Source organism: Aquarana catesbeiana, linkage group LG04 (genome assembly GCF_042186555.1).
Source record: "Aquarana catesbeiana isolate 2022-GZ linkage group LG04, ASM4218655v1, whole genome shotgun sequence".
NCBI lineage: Eukaryota > Metazoa > Chordata > Amphibia > Anura > Ranidae > Aquarana > Aquarana catesbeiana.
In genome coordinates this window covers 648689252-648714238 of record NC_133327.1, presented here as the reverse complement: position 1 = coordinate 648714238, position 24987 = coordinate 648689252, and the positions used below count along the sequence as shown (strand labels likewise).

Below are 24987 nucleotides of genomic sequence, written 5' to 3'. Positions count from 1 at the left end.
AGGCAGCAGACCGGGCTCCTCCGCTATAGCAAAAGAGCGGCAAAAGAGCAGAAAATAGCGGAGCAGCCCGGCAGAAGACCCGGAGAGCGCGGAGAAGACCCCCGAAGTCGGAAGAAGACCCCCGGAGCTGTCTAATAAAATACTTTAAAAATCTATGTAGTGTTTTTTTTTTGAATTGACACTTTTTCCCTAGGTGAAGGGGTAGGGGTACGATGTACCCCATACTCATTCACATAGGGTGGGGGGCCGGGATCTGGGGGCCCCCTTATTAAAGGGGGCTCCCGGATTCCGATAAGCCCTCCGCCCGCAGACCCCGACAACCAACGGCCAGGGTTGTCGGGAAGAGGCCCTTGTCCTCATCAACATGGGGACAAGGTGCTTTGGGGTGGGGGGGCCGCACGCCCCCTCCCCCAAGGCACCAACCTCCCCATGTTGAGGGCATGCGGCCTGGTACGGTTCAGGAGGGGGGGGGGGCGCTCGCTCGTCCCCACCCCCATTCCTGTCCGGCAGGGCTGCGTGCTCGGATAAGGGCCTGGTATGGATTGGGGGGGACCCCCCACGCAGTTTTTTCGGCGTAGGGAGTTTCCCTCAAGGTCCATACCAGACCCAAGGGCCTGGTATGCCCCTGGAGGGGGAACCCATGCCGGATTTTTATTTAAAATTTGGCGCGGAGTTCCCCCTCAAGATCATCTGAGCACAAGTCGCATGCCGAAGTCGGATCATGCGAGACGGCGATCCGACTTCAATGATAGTCAATAGGCTGAAGTCGGATCAAAGTCGGATCAAAGTAGTACAGGGAGTACGCTCTGAAGTCGGAGCGACCTCAGTAGTGTCTATTAAGATGCTCCCATTCACTTAAATGTGAATCTCTTTCTGGGGCGACTTGGGGCGACTTGAGGGCGTACAAGTCGGATCCCAAGTCGCCCCAGTGTGAACCGAGCCTAAGTTACTCAGTTAGAATGGGTTTTTGACAAGGAATCTAGAATTGTTAAAATGTTAAACTGTAAAGTGGTCTAACTGTTCATCCATGCTTAACAATTACTATTACATTAACCACTTCAGCCCCAGAAGGATTTGCCCTCTTCCTGACCAGAGCACTTTTTGCGATTCGGCACTGCGTCCTTTTTTTCCCACAAATAGAGCTTTCTTTTGGTGGTATTTGATTGCCTCTGCAGTTTTTATTTTTTGCGCTATAAACAAAAAAAGAGCGTAAATTTTGGAAAAAAAGCAATATTTTTTCACTTTTTTGCTATAATAAATATCCCCAAAAAATATTTTAAAAAAACATTTTTTTTCCTCAGTTTAGGCCGATATGTATTCTTCTACATATTTTTGGTAAAAAGCGTATATTGATTGGTTTGCGCAAAATAGGGGATAGTTTTATGGCATTTTTATTATTATTTTGTTTTTATTAGTAATGGCGGCGATCTGCGAATTTTATCGACATTGTGACTGCGACATTATGGCGGATTGAACACTTTTGACACTATTTTGGGACCATTGTCATTTATACAGCGATCAGTGCTATAAAAATGCATTAATACCTGTGTAAATGACACTGGCAGTGAAGAGGTTAACCACTAGGGGGTGATGTGTCCTAGGGAGTGATTCTAACTGGGGGGGGCTTCGACACACATGACAGCGATCACTGCTCTTGATGACAGAGAGCAGTGATTTCTGTCATGACAAGGCAGAATGGGGAAATGCTTTGTTTACAAAAGCATCTCCCCGTTCTACCTCTCTGTGACACGATCGCAGGCACCCGGCAGACATCGAGTTTGCGGGACCCGCGGTCATGGTCACGGAGAATGCGCCAGGCGCGCACACCACCAGCAGTGCCGCTTCTTAAACTGGACGTACCTGTATGCCCTTTTTGGTCGTCAAGCGGTTAAGAGTTAACGGATGAAGACGTTTGATTTTTTCCATTTTTTTTATTGGATATGTTTTATAGCAGAAAGTAAGAAACATTGTTTTTTTTTCAAAATTTTTGTTTATAGCCCAAAAACAAAACAAACACAGAGGTGATCAAATACCACCAAAAGAAAGCTCTATTTGTGGGGGGAAAAAAAGGACATAAATTGTATTTGGGTACAGCGTAGCACGACCGCGAAATTGTCAGTTAAAGTAAAGCAGTGCCATATCGCAAAAAATGGCCTGGTCATGAAGAGGGCAAGTGGTTAAGGGAGGGTTATAATCCCTGTCAGTTTTTTTTTTGTCATCTGTGTCCCATTGTAGCGATTTACCTTCACTTCCTGTCCCATAGACAAAACAAGAAGTGAGAGGAAATCCCTGCAAATTAAGAGAATCCCCCCCCTCCCAGTCCACTAGAGCTTGTGTCCCCAATGGAAGATTTCCCCTCTTTTCTGACATTTGGGATTTTCTTTTACTTTCACTTTCAATGATAATGGTGCACAAGACAAAAAGAGGGTGAATCTCCCTAATGGGGGCACAGACAGCAATAAAAACCCAATCCCTCTCTATCCAAAACTAAGAAAAAAGTTTTCCTTTCTTTATCGTACATCACGGGACACAGAGCCACAATAATTACTGTATGGGTTATATAGGCACCTTTAAGCACACCCTAGACAGGAAGTTTAACTCCCTATATAACCCCTCCCCTATAGGGAGTACTTCATTTTTTTCGCCAGTGTTTTAGGTGTTGGTCACGAGTAAAGTTGTGCTGTGCTGAGTTCCGCTGGAGTAATCCTTGCTGGGGCAAGCCATGCAGCCTGATCCATTCAAAGTGTCTTTTTAGGCCAAATTGAATGGTACCTGGGCCTTGTGTCGGAAGAAGCGAGGTTTTGCCTGTAACACTTCTCTTTTTAGGGAGCTGGACCCCAGGATCCAGTGCTTTGGTTTTTTCAGCCATATTTCATGGTGGGGTGCTTTACGGGTCCAAGGGTGTGGAACACCCGATAAAAAGGGGCCCCAGTCCTTGAAGGTTTTTTAATGGAGCCCACCGTGAGAGGTGAAGATTGGGCCTGTCTGGTTTACCTCAGCCCTGCAGCAGGATAAGGTAAGTGGAGGTTCCTAAGGAATTTTTTAATACTTATGGGTTTTCTCCTTTAAGTAAATGTTGTCATGTCTAAAGTCGCCACCAGGGGCTGTCAAGAGCATGTACCTGTTCCATGCTTGTCAGTCTCGCTCTTTGTCAGTACAAGCTGCATGCTTCTTCCAGTCCCAAGCCTCAGGTAAGATGTTGGAAGGGAGGCTTTTCTTTTAAACATCCCCACCTGGACAGGAGTATTTCTCTCTCTCCAGGAGGCCAAGGGAGCATGGACCAGTTGGCGGTATGCCGCGACGCTCCCGCTGCCACCGCCATAGCATGGCGGTTCTCTTCCATCGGCTCTCCTCCTCTCCTCCACCCCACCCCCCCACATGCCGAACCGGTCGGATCAGAGGCCCGCTTGCACGGGAAAGCAATCTCTTTTGAAAAAAGTGGGGGGTGGAAAGTCGGAGAAAGGGGGGCGGGGATTAGGGGGGCGTTTACGTGCCTTAGACGTTCACAACGCAGGGCTGTGTTAGATATAAGTGCAATTCAGCTAACGGAGGGACACAGAGCAGACGGGGGCATGTGAGTGTTGGTGATAGAACATTCCAAGGGCACATTTACTTAGCATCAGGCTGAGCATTAATAGCAGTTGCTGGACTATTTGCTCAGCAGTAGGTGCATTTTTTATAGTACCTCAGCATTTGTGCTTAGCAGAAGGGGAGGTACAAATACCCCAAAAAACAAGGGCTCAAAGGTATCTCCCTCAGGCTCTGAGGACCCTCCCCCTGCAACACCATCCCCCCCGAAAGGCCTAGCGAGGCTGATCAGAGTGAGCCATCGGGTTGTCAGGGGTTGCAATTGCTTCCGACATTTCAGCCCCTGTCTATATTATTGAGGAGGTTTTCTCCTCAGCCTTGATTGGATTGGAGGAAAGGTTAGCGGCTTTAATTGCATCTTCACAGAGTGGAAGAAAACGCATTAGGTCCCCTTCTACCACCCAGGACCCTCAAACAGAGAAACAGTGAGAGGGGGAAGATGAATCCCCCTCAGGGGACCATGAAGAGACTGATGACTCCTCTTCCGAGGGATCAAGTGGGGAAGGACCTTCTTCAGCTTCACAAGCTGAGAAATTGCTGGTGTAATCTCTTACTGAAATGGTCCGCTCCACATTTAAGCTTCCCTTAACGGAGTCGGTTAAAAAGCCCACTTCTTGTTTGGGTTCACTAAAGCCTCCTCAAGCTTTGCGTGCCTTTCCTGTCTATTTATTGCTGGAAAAGCTTGTGTATTCTGAGTGGGATCACCCAGATAAGCATTTTTTCCCTCCTAAAAAGTTTTCAACACTTTATCTTATGGAGGAAAAATTTACTAAGATGTAGCGTATATCAGCAATTGACGCTGCTATATCCTCTCTGAATAAAAGTTTGACTTGTCAAGTTGACAATGCACAAATGCTTAGGGATCCAACTGATAAAAAATTTGAATTCCTGTTAAAAAACATTTTTTCTCTGGCAGGTTCAGTAGCTCAACCTGCAGTGGCGGCAACTGGGGTATGTCAATCCCTGAGAGATCATTTGAGACAGGTGCTCAAGGTTTTCCCTGAACAGCAGGCCCAGAAATTAGCCGAGCTGCCAGGGGCTTTGTGTTTTGCAATTGACGCAATCAGAGATTCTATTCTTTAAACCTCTCACCTTATGCTTGGGTTGGTACATATGCGTAGAATCTTATGGTTGAAAAGTTGGTCAGCCGAAGCGCCATGCAAAAAGCTCCTGGCTGTTTTTCCTTTCCGCTGTGAAAGGCTGTTTGGGGTGTTTACAAAACTTCTGGCCCTTCCTCTGGCCAGATTAAGGACTCAAGGTATAACAATTGTAGCATATCTAGTCAACCCGCTCTTGATAGACAGGTCGGTAGCCCACTTAGACCAAAGCGTGGTCACCACAATCAACTACCTGGAATACTTAGGTTGGGTTCTCAACCTAGAGAAATCTTCTTTAAAACCATTAAGACTAGAGTACTTGGGTCTGGTCGTAGATACAGCCCAGAAGAGGGTATTTTTGCCCCAGGCAAAGATCAGCTCCATAAATTAGCTGGTTCAGGTGGTCGAGGCAAAGAAGGGTCCTTCTATTCGCCTTTGCATGAGGTTGTTGAGAAAAATGATGGCTTCATTCGAAGCGGTTCCCTATGCTCAGTTTCATTCAAGACTGCTGCAAAACAGTATCCTATCTGCTTGGAACAAGAAGGTCCAAGCGCTAGACTTTCTAATGCGTCTGTCGCTAAAGGTGTGCCAGAGCCTCGGTTGGTGGAGGATATCCAAGAATCCGCAGAAGGGGAAATCCTTCTTACCAGTTACCTGGAAGGTGGTAACAACAGAAGCCAGACCCTGCCCATCAACATTCTAGAGATTTGGGCAGCACGCCTAGCCCTAAAGGCCCGGACATTGAGGTTGCGGAATTGTCCTGTCAGAATTCAGTCCGACAATGCCACAGCAGTGGCTTATATCAATCACCAAGGGGGCACCAGAAGTTATGCAGCCCAGGGAGAGGTAAACCATATCCTAGCCTAGGTAGAAAAGCATGTGCCGTGCATATCGGTAATCTTCATTCCAGGGATAGAGAATTGGCAGGCGGTATACAACCAGCAGTTGTTCCCAGGGGAATGGTCCCTTCACCCCATCTTCCTGGCTATATGCCAGAGATGGGGGATCAGGATGTAGATCTGCATGCGGAACAGATGCGTTGGTGATCTCAAGGGATCAGTTCTCACTGATGTATGCATTCCCTCCTATTCTGCTTCTACCATGGTGTCTTCGCAGGATCAAGCAGGAAAGGAAGTCGGTGGTGCTTGTGGCCCCAGCGTGGTCCAGAAGATCTTGGTATGCAGAGATGGTAAAGATGGCAGTAGGGGACCCATGGACCCTACCACCTTGTCCAAACCTGCTTTTGCAGGGACCAGTGTTCCATCCTACCATACAAACGCTAAATTTAACGGTTTGGCTATTGAAACCCACATTCTGAAGAATCGTGGGCTTTTAGGCACAGTGATATCTACATTGATTAATGCAAGGAAGCCAGCTTTCAGAGTCATTTATTATAGAGTCTGGAAGGCATATGTTTCCTGGTGTGAATCCAGGGGTTGGCATCCCAGAAAGTATGTCATAGTTAGAATCCTTGCCTTTCTTCAAATGGGGTTAGAGATGAAGCTGGCCTTGAGTACTATCAAAGGCCAGGTCTCGGCCTTATCAGTATTGTTTCCACGACCCCTTGCTTTGCATTCTTTGGTCCGTGGCTTTATACAGGGGGTAATGCGGCTGAATCCACTGGTTAGGTCACCCCTGAACCCTTGGGACTTGAATTTAGTTCTGTCGGCATTACAGAAACAGCCTTTTGAGCTGATAAAACATATTCCCTTGGTCCTTTTGACAAGGAAGCTAGTTCTTCTGGTAGCCATATCTTCTGCAAGAAGGGTACCAGAATTGTCTGCTCTTTCTTGTAAAGAGCCATATTTAATTATTCACAAGTATAGAGTAGTATTGCGTCCTCATCCTAGCTTTCTGCCGAAGGTGGCTTCAGGTTTTCATCTAAACCAGGATATTGTTCTACCTTCATTTTTCCCAGAACCTTGTTCTACGGAAGAAAAATCACTACATTCTCTGGATGTAGTGAGAGCAGCCAAAATCTATTTGGAGGCAACTGTTCAGATTAAAAAAACTGACGTTTTGTTTGTGTTGCCTGAAGGTTCTAGAAAAGGACAGGCAGCATGGGAATCTACTATTGCTAAGTGGATTCGGCAAGTAATTATTTAAGCTTATGGTTTGAAGAAGAAAGTTCCACCTTTTCAAATCAAAGTGCACTCCACCAGGGCTGTTAGTGCTTCGTGGGCAGTGTATCACCAAGCCTCCATGGCTCAAATCTGCAAGGCTGCAACTTGGTCTTCAGTCCATGCATTCACCAGATCAGGTGGATGTAAGAAGGCATGAGGATATCTCTTTTGGGCGCAGTGTGCTGCAGGCAGCAGTACAGGTCCTCAGGTCTGATTGTACCCTACTTTTGTTTGTGTCTCCCTCAGCTCAGATAGCATTGGTCTGGGACACCCCATAGAGTAATTACTGTGGCTCTGTGTCCCGTGATGTACGATAAAGAAAATAGGATTTTTATAACAGCTTACCTGTAAAATCCTTTTCTTGGAGTACATCACGGGACACAGAGGTCCCTCCCCTCTTTCTGGTTACACGTGTATTGCTTTGCTACAAAACTGAGGTACTCCCGGTAAGAGAAGGGGTTATATAGGGAGTTAAACTTCCTGTCTAGGGTGTGCCAGCATCCATCACCTAAAGGTGCCTATATAATCCATACAGTAATCACTGTGACTCTGTGTCCCGTGATGTACTCCAAGAAAAGGATTCTATTTTTAGTTGCACTTTAACATGGACCCCGTATTGGCAAATAAAAAAGCAGTAAAAAGACATACAAATATGCTTTAATAAAATGTTTAATCTTTTAGTGAAAAGAATACATAAATATTAAAAACTTAGTAAAAAAACATATAGATCATCTTTAAAAAAATCCATCAAAATAATTGTAATTGAAATCAGTTTTTCTGTACTATAAAAAAAAAATCCCTTTCAGTTTGCTATTGATTAGAATGCCTCTGTCTACTTTCTGAGTAACATTCTGCAAACAATTATTTCTGTTATTGCCCTGCTATTAGCTTGCCAAGCAAATGAGGGTTTGAATGTTGTCATATGTCAGTTCTGTCTCCAGTGCTGGAGCTACCAATGCATGAGTGCATGATTTGTTTGTTTTTTCTGGTCTTATGGTCTGTTCCTTGGAGCCAGATACAAGCAGATTTCACAATAATAGGGGAGCAAAAATCATTCTTAGCATGTGTGTACTGTGCGCTCTCCAACTGTCGTGATCAGACACTGCAGGGCAAAAATTCCTGTTCCTCAGCTGTTATTATACAATGTTCTAGGAAATTTCATTACCTCAACACTGGATGGGAAATTACATTTTTCAAATAAAAAAAAAGTGGGGCAAACTGTACAGCCGCCCCTTCCTTCCCTAGCAAACCACATGAGAACGAGAAGGGTGGAGAATGAGAACATATCTGAGGTATGCCACACACATCGAATTTGCATTATTATTTTTTTGTAGATTCCATTGGAAAGTAAAGTTGTATTTAGTAAAATTTTCCGCGTTGCCATGCATGCTTTATTTTTGATCAAATCATAGTTCCAACTTGCACTCAACAAAAATTGATTTCCTTCTAAACCAGGGGTCTCCAAACTTTCTAAACAAAGGACCAGTTTATTGTACTTCAGAATTTAGGGTGGCCGGACTGTGGCCACTGGGAGTGGAAATTTTCCTGGCATCATTGGGAATAAACAATCCCACATTTGATATTAGAGGGGGAGGGATCGTTGGTATCAGTGCCCCATCATTGGTATCATTGGGAGGAATAGTGACCCATCATTGGTATCATTGGGAGGAATAGTGACCCATCATTGCTATCATTGGGAGGAATAGTGCCCCATCATTTATCAATGGGAGGAACAGTGCCCCATCATTGGTATCATTGGGAGGAATAGTGCCCCATCATTGGTTTAACCCCTTGCCGACCAGCTCACGCAAATATACGTCGGCAGAAGGGCACATACAGGCATATTAACGTACCTGCATGTTGCCCTTTCAGACGCGGCATTGTGGGCGCGCGCGCGCCCGCTGCGAGCTCCGTGAGCGTGATCGCGGGTCCCGCGGACTCGATGTCCGCGGGGATACCCGCGATCGTCTCATGGAGAGGAAGAACAGGGAAATGCTGATGTAAACAAGCATTTCCCCATTCTTCCTAGTGACAGGACACTGATCACAGCTCCCTGTGATCGGGATCGGTGATCAGTGCCGTGACACACGTAGCCCAGCTCCCCCACAGTTAGAATCACTCCCTAGGACACACTTAACCCCTGCAGCTCCACCTAGTGGTTAAACCCTTCACTGCCAGTCACATTTACACAGTAATCAGTGCATTTTTAATCACACTGATCCCTGTATAAATGTGAATGGTCCCAAAATAACTCCAAAAGTGTCCGATCTGTCCACCATAATGTCGCAGTCACGATAAAAATCGCAGATCGCCGCCATAAATAAAAAAAAAAAAAATAAAAATGCCATAAAACTATCCCCTATTTTGCAGATGCTATAACTTTTGCGCAAACCAATCAATAAACGCTTATTGCGATTTTTTTAACAAAAATATGCTGCGTACACACTTTCGGAATTTCTGACGGGAAATGTTCGATGTGAGCTTGTTGTCGGAAATTCCGACCGTGTGTATGCTCCATCGGACATTTGCTGTCGGAATTTCCAACAACAAAACTTGTTGTCGGAAATTCTGAGCGTGTGTACACAAGTCCGACGCACCAAATTCCACGCATCCTCGGATTCAAGTACGAGACGGAAGCGTTTGGTCTTGTAAAACTAGCGTTCGTAATGGAGATAGCACATTCGTCACGCTGCAAATTTTTAAATCTTTCAATGCAGCGCATTCTCTTCTTCTTTATAATGCTAGAATAATGAAGTTGCTTTGCTGATATTATCATATATTATATATTATATTATACATAGATATTATCTTTGTTTTTGTTTGTTTTTTTTAGCAAGATCTCCAGAATAATCTTTATTTTTTTTTTATAGTGATCTACTTTTGTTTTTTTTCTCAAGATCTCCTGAAAATGGACCTACCTACATGCATCGCTCGTTTACCTGTACCTATGTACGATAAGCTTATTTACGACCATCTAAATGTGAGTGTTAATTTTTAAACGTTTTTTATTAAATACTACTTTTAAAACGGTATCATGCTATGCAAGTTTTTTTCATTATATTACGCATGTTACGTGGTTACCGAGCCTCTGTCCTCTACATGAAATTACGGTATACATCTTCTGCATTCCATTGATGACTTGGCTCGTTGATGTTGATGAACCGTTTTGGATCCAGGACCAGTTTTACCCATTGGGTTCACCGATTAACAAGCCTTTTTTGACTTGGGGGTTATATGCCTCTTCAAGTCAACGATTTCTGGTAAGCCTCCTCCTATCAATGGCGGTGGTGTTTTCAGCTATCCTTCTACTCTAAAGGGTCACACCGGTGGTTGCATTTGTTTTTTGGACTACACTTTTATGTTTTGGACTTTTCAAATAGTTGTCTATACTCACGATTGTTATTAACACTTGTGATTGATGCAGACACAAAACCAACACAGTGAGATTCATTGTATTTCACATATTGTGGAAGGAATATAACTGTTTTGAATTATTTTCTTTAGTATTTATGTGTTGTGTAAATGCAGGTATTCAGTCATTTAACAATTTCACTTATATACTTAATTAGCGCTGCACTTTTCCATATATACATTATTCTCCCAGATCTCCCGCAACAAAGGCATATGAGAGAATTGGTCACGCTGTAGCAACCAATTCTTCGTCCATGAACTCCTCCTCACCCTGTTCATGGACTGGACTTGGGTCAAAGCAAGAACTCCAGCACCAAGCACTCGCACAGCACGAACTCTACGATGAGTACGTACCCGCAACATGGCTAGAAAACGGTTGGCGGGTCAGGACAAACTAACAGAACGCACTGAAAATCAGAAAGAACCTGAGGAGAAGAAGCTGAAAATCAGAAAGGGGTGGACAAGAACGCACTGAAAAACAGATACGAACTATTAAAGAGAACGCACTGAAAGACAGGAAGGAACTGACAACAAGAACAGATTCGAACCCACAAGCACAAACTGACAAGTAGTAACGAACTGAAAAGCACGAGGCTGAAAAGCGCGAATTGTCTCTCACCAAACTTCTACTAACATGAGATAAACACGAGATTAGCAGAAGGAGCCCAAAGGGTGGCACACTGGCTATTGAACTTCCTTTTTATAGTCCCGTCATACGTGTTGTACATCACCGCTTTCTTGACGTTCGGAATTTCCGATAACATTTGTGTGACTGTGTGTGTGCAAGACAAGTTTGAGCGAACATCCTTCGGAAAAAATCCACGGTTTTGTTGTCGGAATGTCCGATCGTGTTCACGCGGCATAATAGTTGTCCTGTGGACAGATTCTCCCACCTGAGCTGTGGTTCTCTGAAGCTCCTCCAGAGTTACCATGGGCCTCTTGGTTGCTCCTCTGAATAATGCTCTCCTTGCCCGGCCTGTCAGTTTAGGTGGACGGCCATGTCTTGGTAGGTTTGCATTTGTGCCATACTCTTTCCATTTTCGCATGATGGATTGAACAGTGCTCAAAGCCTGGGATATTTTTTTATAACCTTACCCTGCTTTAAACTTCTCCACAACTTTATCCCTGACCTGTCTGGTGTGTTCCTTCATGATGCTGTCTGTTCTCTAACAAACCTCTGAGGGCTTCACAGAACAGCTGTATTTATACTGAGATTAAATTACACACAGGTGGACGCTATTTATATTTACCAAATTAGGTGACTTCTGAAGGCAATTGGTTCCACTAGATTTTAGTTAGATGTTTCAGAGTAAAGGGGGCTGAATACAAATGCAGGCCACATTTTTCATATATATATTTGTAAAAAATTTTGATAACCATTAATCATTTTCCTTCCACTTCACAATTATGTGTCACTTTGTGTTGGTCTATCACGTAAAATTCCAATAAAATACATTTACGTTTTTGGTTGTAACATGACAAAATGTGGAAAATTTCAAGCAGTATGAATACTTTTTCAAGGCACTGTAACTAATCATTATTTTGGTATAATCCTCTTTTAAATGGGCGTGGCAGGGGGTGTGTCCTATGCCTACATACTTTTGCTAATAGGTGTCCCTTTTTCCCATCTCAAAAAGTTGGGAGGTATGACGCAGTACTCTAGTGATACCTGTTCCTGCTAGATGTTAGCTGAACAAAGAACTCTAGTACTAGTGATGAGTACACATGGTAGTCCAGCACTGTCTGAGACACAGGTCTCTAATGCTGCCTGTCCCTGCTTGGTGATGAATAAATACAGGATTCTGATTCTGCCTGTCCCTACTGAGCAATGACTGCACACAGGTCGCTAGTGTTGCCTGTCTCTACTGTGTGATGAATGAAGACAGGATTTTGGTGCTGTATGTCCCCCCTAGGTGATGACTGCACACAGGTCTCTAGACCTAATGCAGAAGTTATAGTGGTCTGGCTTTGCCTGTCAATGCTCAATGAAGACTTGCACCTTCTTGATGCTGGGTGATGAGCATATGAATGCTTTAGCATTACCTGTACCCCCTTGTTCAGCCTTTCTCAACTTTTCCAACACAGTGGATTGAAGGAACCCTTAAAATAACTTTCCAGGCTCAGGGAACCCCTCCAAAAAATTACTATATCTACAACTCATGATATATTAGTGTGATGGTCAGTGGGAATATAACTCCCTACACTTGTGGAAATAATTACCCCCTTACAGATAGCTAAAAAGATCAGTGGTGTCAGTGGGAACTTATCTGAGGCAGAAATTACTGATTGCTCAAGGAACCCCTAGCAACCTTTGGAGGAACCCTAGGATTCCATGGAACCCTGATTAAGAAATCCTGCACTAGGTGATGATCAGAATCATGGAGGTATGTGCTCCTAGCCCTACCTAGCCATTAAGGACAAAAGGATGTTTGTTAAATGGGGCATGTGGACTGCACCTGTAAATTTGTCTAGCTCAGTGTTTTTCAACCAGGTTGCTGTGGCACCTTGGAGTGCCATTTGGGTTCTTAGTTTGCCTTGGATAAGGGCCTGCGATGGGGGGACAGTGTGATTGGGGGGATCTGTGATGGGGGAACTGTGTGATTAGGGTGCTCCTATGTGATGAGAGCCTCGGATGTATAGGGGAACTCTGATGTGATAGGAGGACCTTGGGGGCTTCCGATGTGAAGTTATTTTTGTCAAGGGGGTTATGTGCACCATCCCAGTACATTTTAGACTGGAGTGAATTTGACATACTTTTAAAGGGTTCCACAGCTGAAAACAGAAGAGAAATGCTGCTCTAGAATGGGTTAAAGACAGACAACATTTGTATTTTTTTTTCAAATGGAGCCAACTGAACTAAAGAAAAATATTTTTTTGTATGTAAGTATGTACAATTGCGCAATGTACCATTGCAATCTGGAGACAGGCTGAGAAAAAAAGGAAGAAAATGTCCAGCGAGATTTATTTGCATTACTTCCCAGCACATGTTATCACTCAGAGCGTAGATAACTCGATAGAACATTTGGGAGGAAACACAGGTTTATATGCCCTCTGGTGTGTAAAATAGCATTTGCAAATTTTCAGTGATCCAATATAATTTTGTCAAAGAAAAACCCTCTAAAACGTCTAAAAAACAAAGTGAGAGGTTGTAGCGACAGAACTGTCTGAGCACAGGCTTAAGCTTCTCAGACAATGCTACGACAGATAAAGTTCTTCCATTTTCAATGAAGCTCGGCATGTTTCTTTAAAACTGAACAGATTTTTTTAGGCAAGATCCCATCTTTAGCACATATGGTTGTTGCCTATAAATTAATCATGCAACGTACTTCAAAGTTATGGAAAGTCGCGGAAAAGTGAAAGAATGTTTTGTTTTCTGGGCCCCTAAGGAAAATAAAGCTCGTAATCTAATAATAGCAATACGATTCGCTCGAGTTTCCTTTTGCTCTTTGGGGTATATTTACTAGATGATGTTGATTAAGAAGCTATGGACCCGGGGTCTTTTTCATCGCCTCAGGATGAAAGATTGTTCCCTCGATTGTAAAGGATTAGTGGTGAAAAAATATGGGCTATGTAGGGCTTTCCGTCTGTGCTAGGATGCAAAATCTAAAGAGCACCAGTCATAAAAGTTAAAAAAAAACAAGTTCTAAGTTCTCTAATATCGGGGGAAAGCACAGACAAAATATAGGTATGGTTTTTCTTTTCAAAAAGTGCATTTTCATATAGGGTATGTAGGTTATTAATCAAAGCTCTGGAAGGACGACAATAGAGGAACCGATGTCTCACAAGGTGTGTTAGGCAGAGACACCTGCCAGTCCTTAAATCCATCTGGAACAATGTACTCAAACTTTTAGACTTGTATGTGTAGTCGTATGAAGGAAAACTTCAAACAAGGTCAATAGTTTTGACAAGACAGCTCCTAAATAACAAGGCTTCCTTTTGTGGGCACCCAACAATAGCGCAAACCATAAAAATACAGAAAGGCTCTGAAAACTCCCCAGATGGAGTGGGTGTGACTGGATGGTGGTACTAACCCCTCCCCCCCCCCTTTTTTTTTCTTTCTCTCTCTTTCCATTTTCTCTTCTTCTTGCTCCCCGCTGTACCCATTTTCCCTTTCCTGACTTGTCTATAATGCCAGCACGTGAGTGCAGTGACCTTAGAGCCGGTCAATACCGGGCTCAAATCCCAATCCCTAAAAAACAGCGATTGCCATAAAAAAGGGCATGCGGGGTACAGAGGACTCCTGTTTCCTTGAAGCTCTATGTGATTCCCTCCTAATAGAAGACTTCTCTTCTTTACACTGTGATGTATGTATAAGGTTATTGGGAACGACTATTTTATTGTGATATACACCAGCACGGTCTCTGTATTTCTGCATGTTCTGCTTCCTAAATAAAGAATTTATAAAAAAAAAATACAGAAAGGAGTGCCAGACCAAAACCAGATTAGAGCCCAAGATAATTTTATTTGTTGGTAAAATAAGTCATATAAAAACTGCCAATGCATCTTGAGAGCAGCACCACTTCCCCTTCATCAGAACTCAACACAGGATAGAACATGAAGGTACTCAATTTGCTGCTCAGCAACTGCTGTAATGTTGCTACTTCATAGGAAGAGTTTTGAGCCCTGATGAAGGGGGAGTGGTGTTGCCCCCAAGACGCAACGTGTCTTATATGACTTTTTTTTTTCCAACAAATAAAACTATCCTAGACTCTTTTACCTGGCTTTGGTCTGGTGCTCCTTTCTCTATTTCTATGGCTTAAATCCATTTGGACTTGCCAAATCCTTTATGCAAATTGCCAACAAGTGGTGCATGAGTCGCCATAGACTTCAATCAAAAAGGAAAGGATTGGCCCAGCTGAACAGATATTTTCTGACAACTTAGACAATATTTTTACACTTTACATATTTGCCTCCTGGTGCTGGTATACACAACTTGATTCTTGTTCAACTGTCAATTTAGACCATCAAAAGGCTGCATCATAAAACTAATCATAAGACTGATGCTCAGCTGACAGTCTTTCATGTTTTAAATGCGCTAACTGTGAGTCTGTGCCACATACCTGGAGATGGAACCTGACGTGGAGAGGTAGGCGTCTCTTACACCTCTGGCTAAGTACCACTGGTAAGGCAACAGGAGACATGAAAGCCCAGAGTGGCATGAGTGCCTGACAGTTCTTGTGAAGATAGATGCGTATGAGTTGTCTTTGTGCACCTAGATGCAGGCTGAACTATGGACGCAGGGCAGCAGAGATGGCAGGCTGGCAAGTCACTTAACAGACTGACAGCAGGTACTTGGCCAGCTGCAGGAGAACATATGATAGCCATGTGTGCAGGGCACAGAACAGAGTCAGGCAAGTTCGGTCTTTAACTAGTGGGCAGGTCAGAAGCAAAGAAGCAGACAGCAGGGTAGTCAGAGTCCAGGTCAGAGTCAGCAATGGTGAGGCAGGTAGGCAGAGGAAGAGATGTGGTCCAGAGGCAAGCCAGGGGTTGGTACGGGCAGAGTTCAAGCATGGTTAAAGTAGATCAGGTTGGCAACAGGAGATCAGATACAGGAACAGGTAGCAGATATGCAGGAAATGCTGTAGACCATAAGGCAAGGTCCTAGTGCATCAGTGCCATGTAAATAGCCGGATTAGCACGTGTCATAGTGGTGGGGGTGTGCGGAAAAATGCGCACTGGCACGTGCACATGCATGAGCATAAAGAATGGATTCCCCACTTGGTATTAGACTTTAACGGCACTCAAATATATATAACAATCATATTAAAGTAGAAAATCGTTTATTATTAACACAAGGTTAAAAAGGAGTGTACATTGCAACAAACAACTGAGGTGCTACAACTGTAACATGTAGATGGTATAGATGAGATATCCTTCACCCGACACGACATGTTTCAGAGTATGTTAAATCTCCTTCACCAGAGGTAGAGAAGATAATCAAATCTCTACAATGCAAATGCAAAAATCAGTAACAATTCATTTATATACATAATGTTCCAATATATATAGTTCCATGTCTAGGACTTACAGTTATTTGAGTCGTGAATATGCAGACACTCCATGTAAGTTAAAAACAACACATAACACTGCCCCAGGGAGTTGCCGCCTTCACCATCCCCATTTGTCTTTTAGACACATGCCCCTTCTATGGCACTGCAGTGAGAAGTGTGTCTCCATCGCAGCATTTTTATTGGACAGCTGGGGACTCCAAGCTGTCCATTGAGCTCAGTGCCTCTGACGAGAAGTGAGGAGAGGCACTGTGAACCTCTCAGTCTGCTGCAAACAGAGTGTGCCAGTCTGTATTTAAACTGACCACTCTGCATGTAGCTTCTGACATGCTGCACAAGGAGCCCCGTATCTCCAGAACCAAATTTTTACTAGTGGTGGGGTAGGACTTAGGCTACCTACCCCCAAATTTGGGGTCTCTGTGACCTCAGGTCGCTGAACTACGACCCTCGAAGCTTGATTTTTTTTTTTATGTTCATGGCAGGTGAGGCTCTGCCTCATCTGCCTCACCTGCCTCAGTTGACTCCACGTCCCTGCTATAGGGTCTAGTAATCAATGTTTTAACTAGAATTTCACCCATAATTTACACATTTTTCCATTGCAGTACATTAAATTAGAAAAATGCATACCTCTTGGGTGAAAGTTGTGTGAGCAAAAATCCTCCCTTTCTGATTCAAAAGACCACCAGACACCTAGACCATACCCTCATAACCTCTTGCTTTTACTGCAACATCCTAAATCTTCATTCTCTATAGCCTACCATGAATTCTGCTGAAAAACCTATCTATTTCTCCTATGAATACATATGTGTTTTCCCTCTTGGCAAATCTCTGCACTGGCCTACACTTAACTGGAGAATACAACTCAAGTACTGTGTAATAATCCCTTAAAAATAGTTTTGTTTTTTTTTTTCTTTTTTTCTTTTTCCTTTTTTGTTCTTTATTTTTTTTTTTGCTCTGATTTGTTCTTTTTTCTTTCTTTTCTTTTCTTTTTTTTTATAATGAGCTCCCTCCTGCCATCTTCCCATCTAGAAAGATGACCATGTCATCAAATGGTGGCAGAACCTGCATAGAGCAGCACTGCCAACAAGAATCCTTCTGAGACAAGAACCCTAAAATTCATCATCGTGGAAGGTGAGTTTGGGCACTTTCGAGCGCATTTCTCCCTTTGAATCCTACAGAAATGATCCCTGAAAGTATAGTCCTAAAAAAATATTTAAAAAAATTGTTTTTTAAAGAAAAGTATTTGCGTCAAAGTGTATATCGGTGTTGCCAAGAAGGCCATCAACTCTGATATAGAGATTACATGGCTTTTGCTGATAATTATTGTTTTTCAACAAAGCCATGTTTTACAGCAACAGGTTCTAACATGGCTTTGTTTATAAGTAAAGCATAGTGCACAGAAACAGGGAATGTGTTTTTGTACGGCAATGCCTGCACAGTGAATTTAGAGACCAATATCAATGAAACCTAAAATTTAGCATCAAAACTATGTTTGATTAAATTGCTCAATTGTTTCTTTTATCTATACTTCCAACCTTAAAAGGCAAATATTCCCTAAACCATCCACTCTGCTCTTCCATTGACCTACTGTACATATGCCTTCTCCACTCATAACCTCATTGCAGTCATGACTTCAAAACTTCTCTAGAGGGCTCCTTATTCTATAGAGCTCTCTTCCTCATAATAAGACATTTGATTCCACTAAACAATTTGTAGACAATGATACGTAGTCATCCAAGTTTAATGAAGCACATATATCCAATAATTATGTTGTTCTCAAACCTGGGCGTGACTAGCATAGAGTTTAACAGGTCGAAAAATATATGAGGTTGGCCAAATGGTTCAGTACTTTTGAAAACATTTCTGGATCATAGAGCGGCAATAAGGGTATAAAAGGTTTTTGTGTGACCTTTTCAAATACACAAGCAGACTGATTTACAGTATCAGTGGTTGTCTACAAAGGCATTGCGGATCTGCTATGGTACATTATTATATTATTATTATTATTATTATACGCGATTTCTATAGCGCCAACAGTTTATGCAGCACTTTACAATGTATAGGGGGGACAACACAATTACAGTACAGTTCAATACAAAAGGTACAGGAGGGCCCTGCTCATAGAGCTTACATTCTAAAGGGAGGGGGTGGTGGTACAAAAGGTAATAGCTGCAGAGAATAATTTGATGGGGGTGGCATAGCACATAGCACAATTATAACCAACTTGCATCTAAAAAAAGGCCATTCAATATACTGTAAAAATGATTGGGCGGCTCACTGTAAAACGGAGTCAGCTGAAGAATCAATACCAGGCTTGTTTTAACTCCTTGACTACCAGGACATTTATAAATGTACCTTGCTAGACAAGGGATTAAGGGAAATTGTGCATTAACCCCTTCGCTACCACGCTATATCCAAACGACGGCTGCAGTACGGCTGCACTTTGCCGGGAGGCCGTCATATGACATCCTCGCATGCTCGCGCTGCCTGCGCGCCCCCTGCGGCACGCATCCGCAGTGATCTGTGATTGGGGTAAAGAGCCAATGATGATAGCTCTTTACCAAGTGATCACCTGTGTCCACTCACAGCTGATCATGGATGTAAACAGGATTTGCCGGTTATCGGCAATCCTCCTCTCACGCTGACAGCGTTTGGGGAGAGGAGAACTACAAACCGGCAAATACACACAGGGGACATCTGCACTGACAATCAGGGCACTAATCATCAGTGTTCGGATGATCAGTACAGCTCCAACAGTGCTCACCAGTGCTGCCAATCAGTGCCCGACAATGATGCCTGTCAGTGCCATCAGTGCCACCTATCTGTGCCATCAGTGCCGCCCATCAGTGCTGCCTATCAGTGCCCATCAGTGCTGCATATCAGTACAGCCTCATCAGTGCCACTTCATCAGTCCCTCCTCCTCAGTGTCCATCAGTGCCACCTATCAGTGCCCATCAGTGCTGCCTATCAGTCAGTGCTGTGTCTTGGGCCTGTGCCTAGGGTGGCACTTTGCAGGGGGGTGGCAAAAAACCTGTCCTGTTGAGTCCCGGGTTCTGACGGCCACCTCTCGCCTCCCAATGGCCGTCTCCCGCACAAATATAGCCCTCAGCGTGTCGGCCTGCTTGCAGCCTGTAGCGGGGCACTTGCTAATAATACTAGCAGTATAGGGCGTACTTGGACAGGGGGAGGAAGCGACTGACTCCCCCCATAAAACGGCTGGTGACTGGCCAGACTGGGTGCATATAATGTCAGTAGAGGGGCGGAGCCTAATGCTTCGCCTACCCTCCTCTGCGCGACATCCTTACAATGCTTCTTCTCTCCGTCCCAGGCGGAGTCTCTCTCTCTGCGACTATAGGAGGAGGAGAGAGAGAGGAGGATGACGGGAACCCCCTCAAGTGGTGGCATTGGCAAGGACAGCAGGACAGGTACAGTTAATTACGATTATTATTAGTCATCATGTCCAATCCATATAAAGTGCTCAACCTGGATTAAATGCATATTTTCAGATGATATTGCAATAAAGTACACCTCTATGCGTGCTACAAACTCATTTAACAGTCCACATTCAGTGAAAGTTCATGTACTGCAAACTTTGCGCTTTGAATCACATAAACTTTCACTGAATATGGACTGCTTAATGAGTTTGCATTGATTTCAGCATGTGCAAAGTGCTCCATGCTGAAATCAATACAAACTCATTAATCACTTCAGCCCCGGAAGAATTTACTCCCTAATGACCAGGCCATTTTTTGCGATATGACGATGCATCACTTTAACTGACAATTGCATGGGCGTGGGACACTGTACCCAAACAAAATTTACATCCTTTTTTTCCCCACAAATAGAGCTTTGTTTTGGTGGTATTTGATCACCTCTGCGGTTTTTATTTTTTGCGCTATAAACAAAAAAGTACAGACAATTTTAAAGAAAAAGCAATATTTTTTACTTTTTGCTATAATAAATATCCCCCAAAAATTTTTAAAAATTAATTTCTTCCTCAGTTTAGGCCGATCTATGTTCTTCTACATATTTTTGGTAAAAAAAAAAACACAATTAGCGTATATTGATTGGTTTGCGCAAATGAAGGCCTCTTGAGCCCCCTAGGGAAAGAGAGCCTTGACTGATGGGGGCATGGCTAGGTGTGTGACAAGGGGAATGATTGGTTAGGACATGGGGATGGGATGGGCCTGAGCTCAGGAAATCGTGTGCCCCAGGGAATTCTGGGTCTTTCGGAAGAGTCATTGGAAGAGCTGCTGTGGACCCTGCACCCTCTATCATGGACACTGACCTCCTGTTGGCCTGGGTCCACGAGCTGGCTCTCCAGGAACAGGCTGACTGGCTATTCTCCCTCCTCACCCCCTAGATGTCCCCCCCTTTTCCGCTGTCGCCTGCGGGCCCCTCTGCCTCCAGGCTCAGGAGACGCACTCGCCCCCCCCTTTCAGGCCTTCATACACTGCCTCCACTCCCCGAGTCCCTCCGGAGCCCCTGAGGCCACTGGTCCTGGCCCCCCCTCTCCATCCCCTCTTGCTGCCATCCTTCGCCAGAGTCCTCCCCGGTGGGTCCCCCCGCCATCAGTGCACAACGCGGGCCGGGTCTCCTCTCGCCTGGCCCGCTCCTGGAGCCCCAGAGTCCTCTGGCGGTCGGTACGAGCTTCTCCAGCCGCCCGCCCCCCCTCGGACTCCTACTCGGTGGCGCGGGCAGGAGCCGCGGCGCTCCCCGCCTCTAATCGCCACCCGTGGGTGCCAGCTACCGTTGTCCGTGGTCCCCCCCGGTGACCGGCGGAGCGGGGGGTGGGGGGCGTCCCGCGGTGCCAGACGCCGGGCACACCAGCCCGGAGCTTCCGCACGTGCCGCCCCTCCTCCTGCTCCTTCCTCCTCGCTGTCTCTCACTGCTGGCGTGTCACAGCCAGTGTCTCTCCCTGCGCCCAGCTGGGCGGGAGATTCAAATTTCAGCACAGTCCATACTGCCTCTGTCCTGTCCACTATGCATCCACATCCCCCTGCACCCGGCTGGGTGGTGGATGGCAGGGCTGCACAGGCTGCTCACCCCCTGCCACTGACCCCTGCCTTCCTGTATCCCCCTGCACCCAGCTGGGTGGGGGATGGTGGGGGCAGCACATGCCGCTCACCCCCTGCCACTGCCCCCTACCGTCCCACATCCCCCTGCACCCGGCTGGGTGGGGGATGGCTGCGCTGCTCAGGCCTCTCACCCCCTGCCTCGGACCCCTGCCTTATCACATCCCCTGCGTCCACCTGGGCGGGGGATGGGGCCCGCAGTCGCCTGCTCCCCTCCCCTCATCACTGACCTCTGTCCACCGTCAGCTCTCTGCGCCCGGCTGGGCGGGAGATTCCGTCCAGCCGTACGCTGACACAACCTTGCCCCGGTTTGCCGCCCTGCACCATCTCCCTGTGCCCGGCAGAGCGGGAGATGCCCATGTGATGCCTGTCGCTGTGGCTTTGCCCCTGCCTGCGGCTCGGCACCATCTCCCTGCGCCCGGCAGGGCAGGAGATGCGCACACCACGTGGGCTGCACCTGCCACGAGTCCTACACCCGGTTGCTCCAGATGCTGCTCGGTTGCTGTCCTCGGAACCCCCCGGCTCCTCAGGTTCGGTGGCCGGACCGCCACCCCTGGACCTCTCTTCCACCATCCTTCACAGACAATCCTGTACCGGGTTTTCCTCCTGGACTTGTTGTTGGTCGCCCTTCTTCTTCGGCTGCACACCTGTGACTCAGTGAGTATGAGTTTGATTTGGGGTAGGTCCGGTGACTCTGCCGTATCGGGTCCACCGGATGAACGCATTGTCACGGTCATAATATCGGTCCTGTCTCGCATGGGTGTGTCGGGTTCGGCATGTAGCCCGGCCTCTTTCGCAGGTGGCGCTTTGTGGGCGGTTTAGCCTAGTGGCACACACCTGTTGGAAGACGTCAAGGATAAAATCTGGTGATGCAAATTTATGGATTTCCTCGCCTTAGTCCCTCCCCGACCGTGAAACGATCGAAAAATCGCGTTGGGTTGACGTGGCGGTGCGAAAAAACTAAGCAGCTTCCTCGGACATTCAGGAACTGGCTGCCAGGGTTCTGTGCTTACGCCGGAGTGCTTTGTGAGCGTTTTCCAGAGTTGGTACATCATTTTTGTTATCTTGATCTCATTTGGGGTGCCTACAAGGCGTACAGGGACCAGTGTTCCACTATGACATGCAGTTTTGCCAAAAAGTGGCATCAAGGAAGGAGTTCTGCTTTGATTGCCAGGATGGCAGCCTGTGGTTATTGCTTATGCTCTTTCCCGGCCGGGGGCCAAGCTTGACATTTCTAAACCGGAAGACCGCAGTGATCGTCTCAGAGATGCTTCCCTGGTTAGACCGGTACTCCCCCCCCCCTTCATAGAGAAGCCTTGACCTTGAGGAATGGTGTAGATTGTGGTTTTTGCCCCCCCCCTTTACTCCTTTGGATGTGCCGACCATGGCACCTAATTTAAAAAAAAAAAAAAAATCGGCCAAAACTCCAGAAGGAATTGGACTTAGGGCGCATGTCGGGCCCTTTTGGTCTTCTCTCCTTGTCCACAACCTGAGGGTTCCCCCCCCTTGGTGTGATCCGCTGTCAGCCGACAAGACTGAGGGCCCTATGACGGTTCTGGCCTTCTTGGGTATTGAAATCGACACCTTGGAGATGGTTTTCCAGCTGGCCAGGCTACTCTCCCTGGTTCGCTTGGCAATAGGGGAGAAAAGGAAAAAAAAAAAAATTCTGCATTTGAAACAACTTCAGTCTTTGCTGGGTCAATTGGTCTTTACCTGCCGCGTCACCCGCATGGGGTGGGCTTTCACCAAGCCCATGACATGGGGATGTGGCTGTCCTTCCTCCAGTCCTACAACGGTCTGTCATGTTGGTTGCTGGAGGAGGTAATGAACTCACAGCTGGAGCTAAACACTGATGCGGCAGGCTTCTGTGGTTTCGGTGCTTATTCCAAGGGGAGTGGTCTGCTGAATGTTGGCCGGCCTCATGGGCCTGCTGGGTGTCACCTTCCCTTCGGACGTGGGTGTCGTACTGCCGCGTGTGGGACAAAGGGGTCCAGGCGTTGGGCGGTCAGTTTCCATCCTGTCTTCACAGGTAATACGCGTGGCTTTATTTCTTACCTTGTTTATTTACTACAAGAGGTTCTTCAGGTTGCCACGGTTTCATCAGCCATTACTTCTTTGTCCTTCTTGGTTTCAGCTCCTTGGGTGGGAGGACATCACAAAAGCGTTTCCGACCCGTCAGGACCTGCGGGGTTGGAAGGTGTGCGACTTATTCCCCCGATTCCTGGCATCCGGTTTGCCTCCCTATTCTCTCCCGTATCCTTTCCCTGTTGCCATCCGTTTGTTTCCCCGTTTGAGACCCTTCTCTTCTGGATCGTGGGAGATTCCTTCATTTACTGGGCCGCGCGTCGGGCGGAGGTTTGAAGCTACGGGAAGAATTGGGGTTTTACCTATGATCTCGACCGGATCCGCTGGCTTGGGCTTCACGGTTTACGCTGGCCTCAGGTCCTTCAAGAGTGTTTACGCATTCGGTTCCACGTGTCTGGCCCCATCATCTTGATTCTTCACGCTGGGGGGAATTATGTGGGTTATGCACGTTCTGTGACTTGATCTCTGCCATCAAGCGGGACATTACTCAATGCTATGCAGTTTACACCAATTTGGTGCCCATCTGGTCAGAAATTGTGCCTCGCCTGCTGTGGGCAAGGGAATTACCTGCCCCTAGCCCCCCCCGGCTAGAACGCATCCTTTAGAAAGTGTACGCTCAAGTCGCCAAGTTTGTTCGGCAAATGGGGGGGGTCGTCATCAGTCACAAGGATCTGGAGGGTAATAATGATGATCTGTTGAGACCGGATGGCGATCACCTTAATGACATTGGGTTGTATATATTCAACCTTGGCCTGCAGCGAGGTGTGGAACAGTTGCTGGCTGTGGTGGGGCGCTCGTCAGTTATTAACTGACGGGCGTTTGGCGGTTTTCTTGACCTTGCCAGCAGTTAAAGTTGCTGTAATGGGCTATGCCCTTGATGGACAATTGGAAATAGGCTGTCTGTCCAGCACTTATGGTAAGGACAGGCCCCACTTCCCTCTTTTGGTTAAGTGCTCACAGTACGTCTGTGACTGGTACTGGTTAAATATGTTCACCACTTCCCTCTTTTGGTTAAGTGCTCACAGTACGACTGTGACTGGTACTGGTTAAATATGTTCACATGTTATGTGTTGGAATTTAATAAAGCTGTGGCCTTGCCCTTTCCAACCTAATGGTTGTAAGTGTCTTATTTAATGGAGTGAAGGGCAAGGGTGGTGGGGGGATTTTATCCCTTTGGTGTTACTTTAAGTGGGACCTAAGCCCATTGCGCCTCAGCAGTCATGAAAGCCTCTTGAGCCCCCTAGGGAAAGAGAGCCTTGACTGATGGGGGCATGGCTAGGTGTGTGACAAGGGGAACGATTGGTTGGGACATGGGGATGGGATGGGCCTGAGCTCAGGAAATCGTGTGCCCCAGGGAATTCTGGGTCTTTCGGAAGAGTTGTTGGAAGAGCTGCCCACCCTCCCGCCCCTTTTTTCCTATGTTTGGTATGTCACAGCTTGCTGCAGTTTTCTTGACCTTGCCAGCAGTTAAAGTTGCTGTAATGGGCTATGCCCTTGATGTAAAATTGGAAATAGGCTGTCTGTCCAGCACTTATGGTAAGGACAGGCCCCACTTCCCTCTTTTGGTTAAGTGCTCACAGTACGACTGTGACTGGTACTG

At 46.0% G+C, this 24987-nt stretch overlaps 1 long non-coding RNA gene and 1 other non-coding gene across 2 annotated transcripts in view; one reads left to right on the top strand and one right to left on the bottom strand.

Annotated features, from left to right (window-relative positions):
• Positions 1–24987, top strand: part of LOC141141612 (uncharacterized) — a 285847-nt gene that overhangs the window by 177283 nt on the left and 83577 nt on the right. Inside the window, exon 2 of the long non-coding RNA XR_012244163.1 lies at positions 9706–9788. This is a non-coding gene — a long non-coding RNA (uncharacterized lncRNA). The remainder of the gene's footprint in view (positions 1–9705; positions 9789–24987) is intronic.
• On the bottom strand, positions 17221–17430 carry LOC141142014 (small nucleolar RNA U3). The gene has a single exon (XR_012244279.1). It is a non-coding gene; the product is annotated as a small nucleolar RNA U3 (small nucleolar RNA).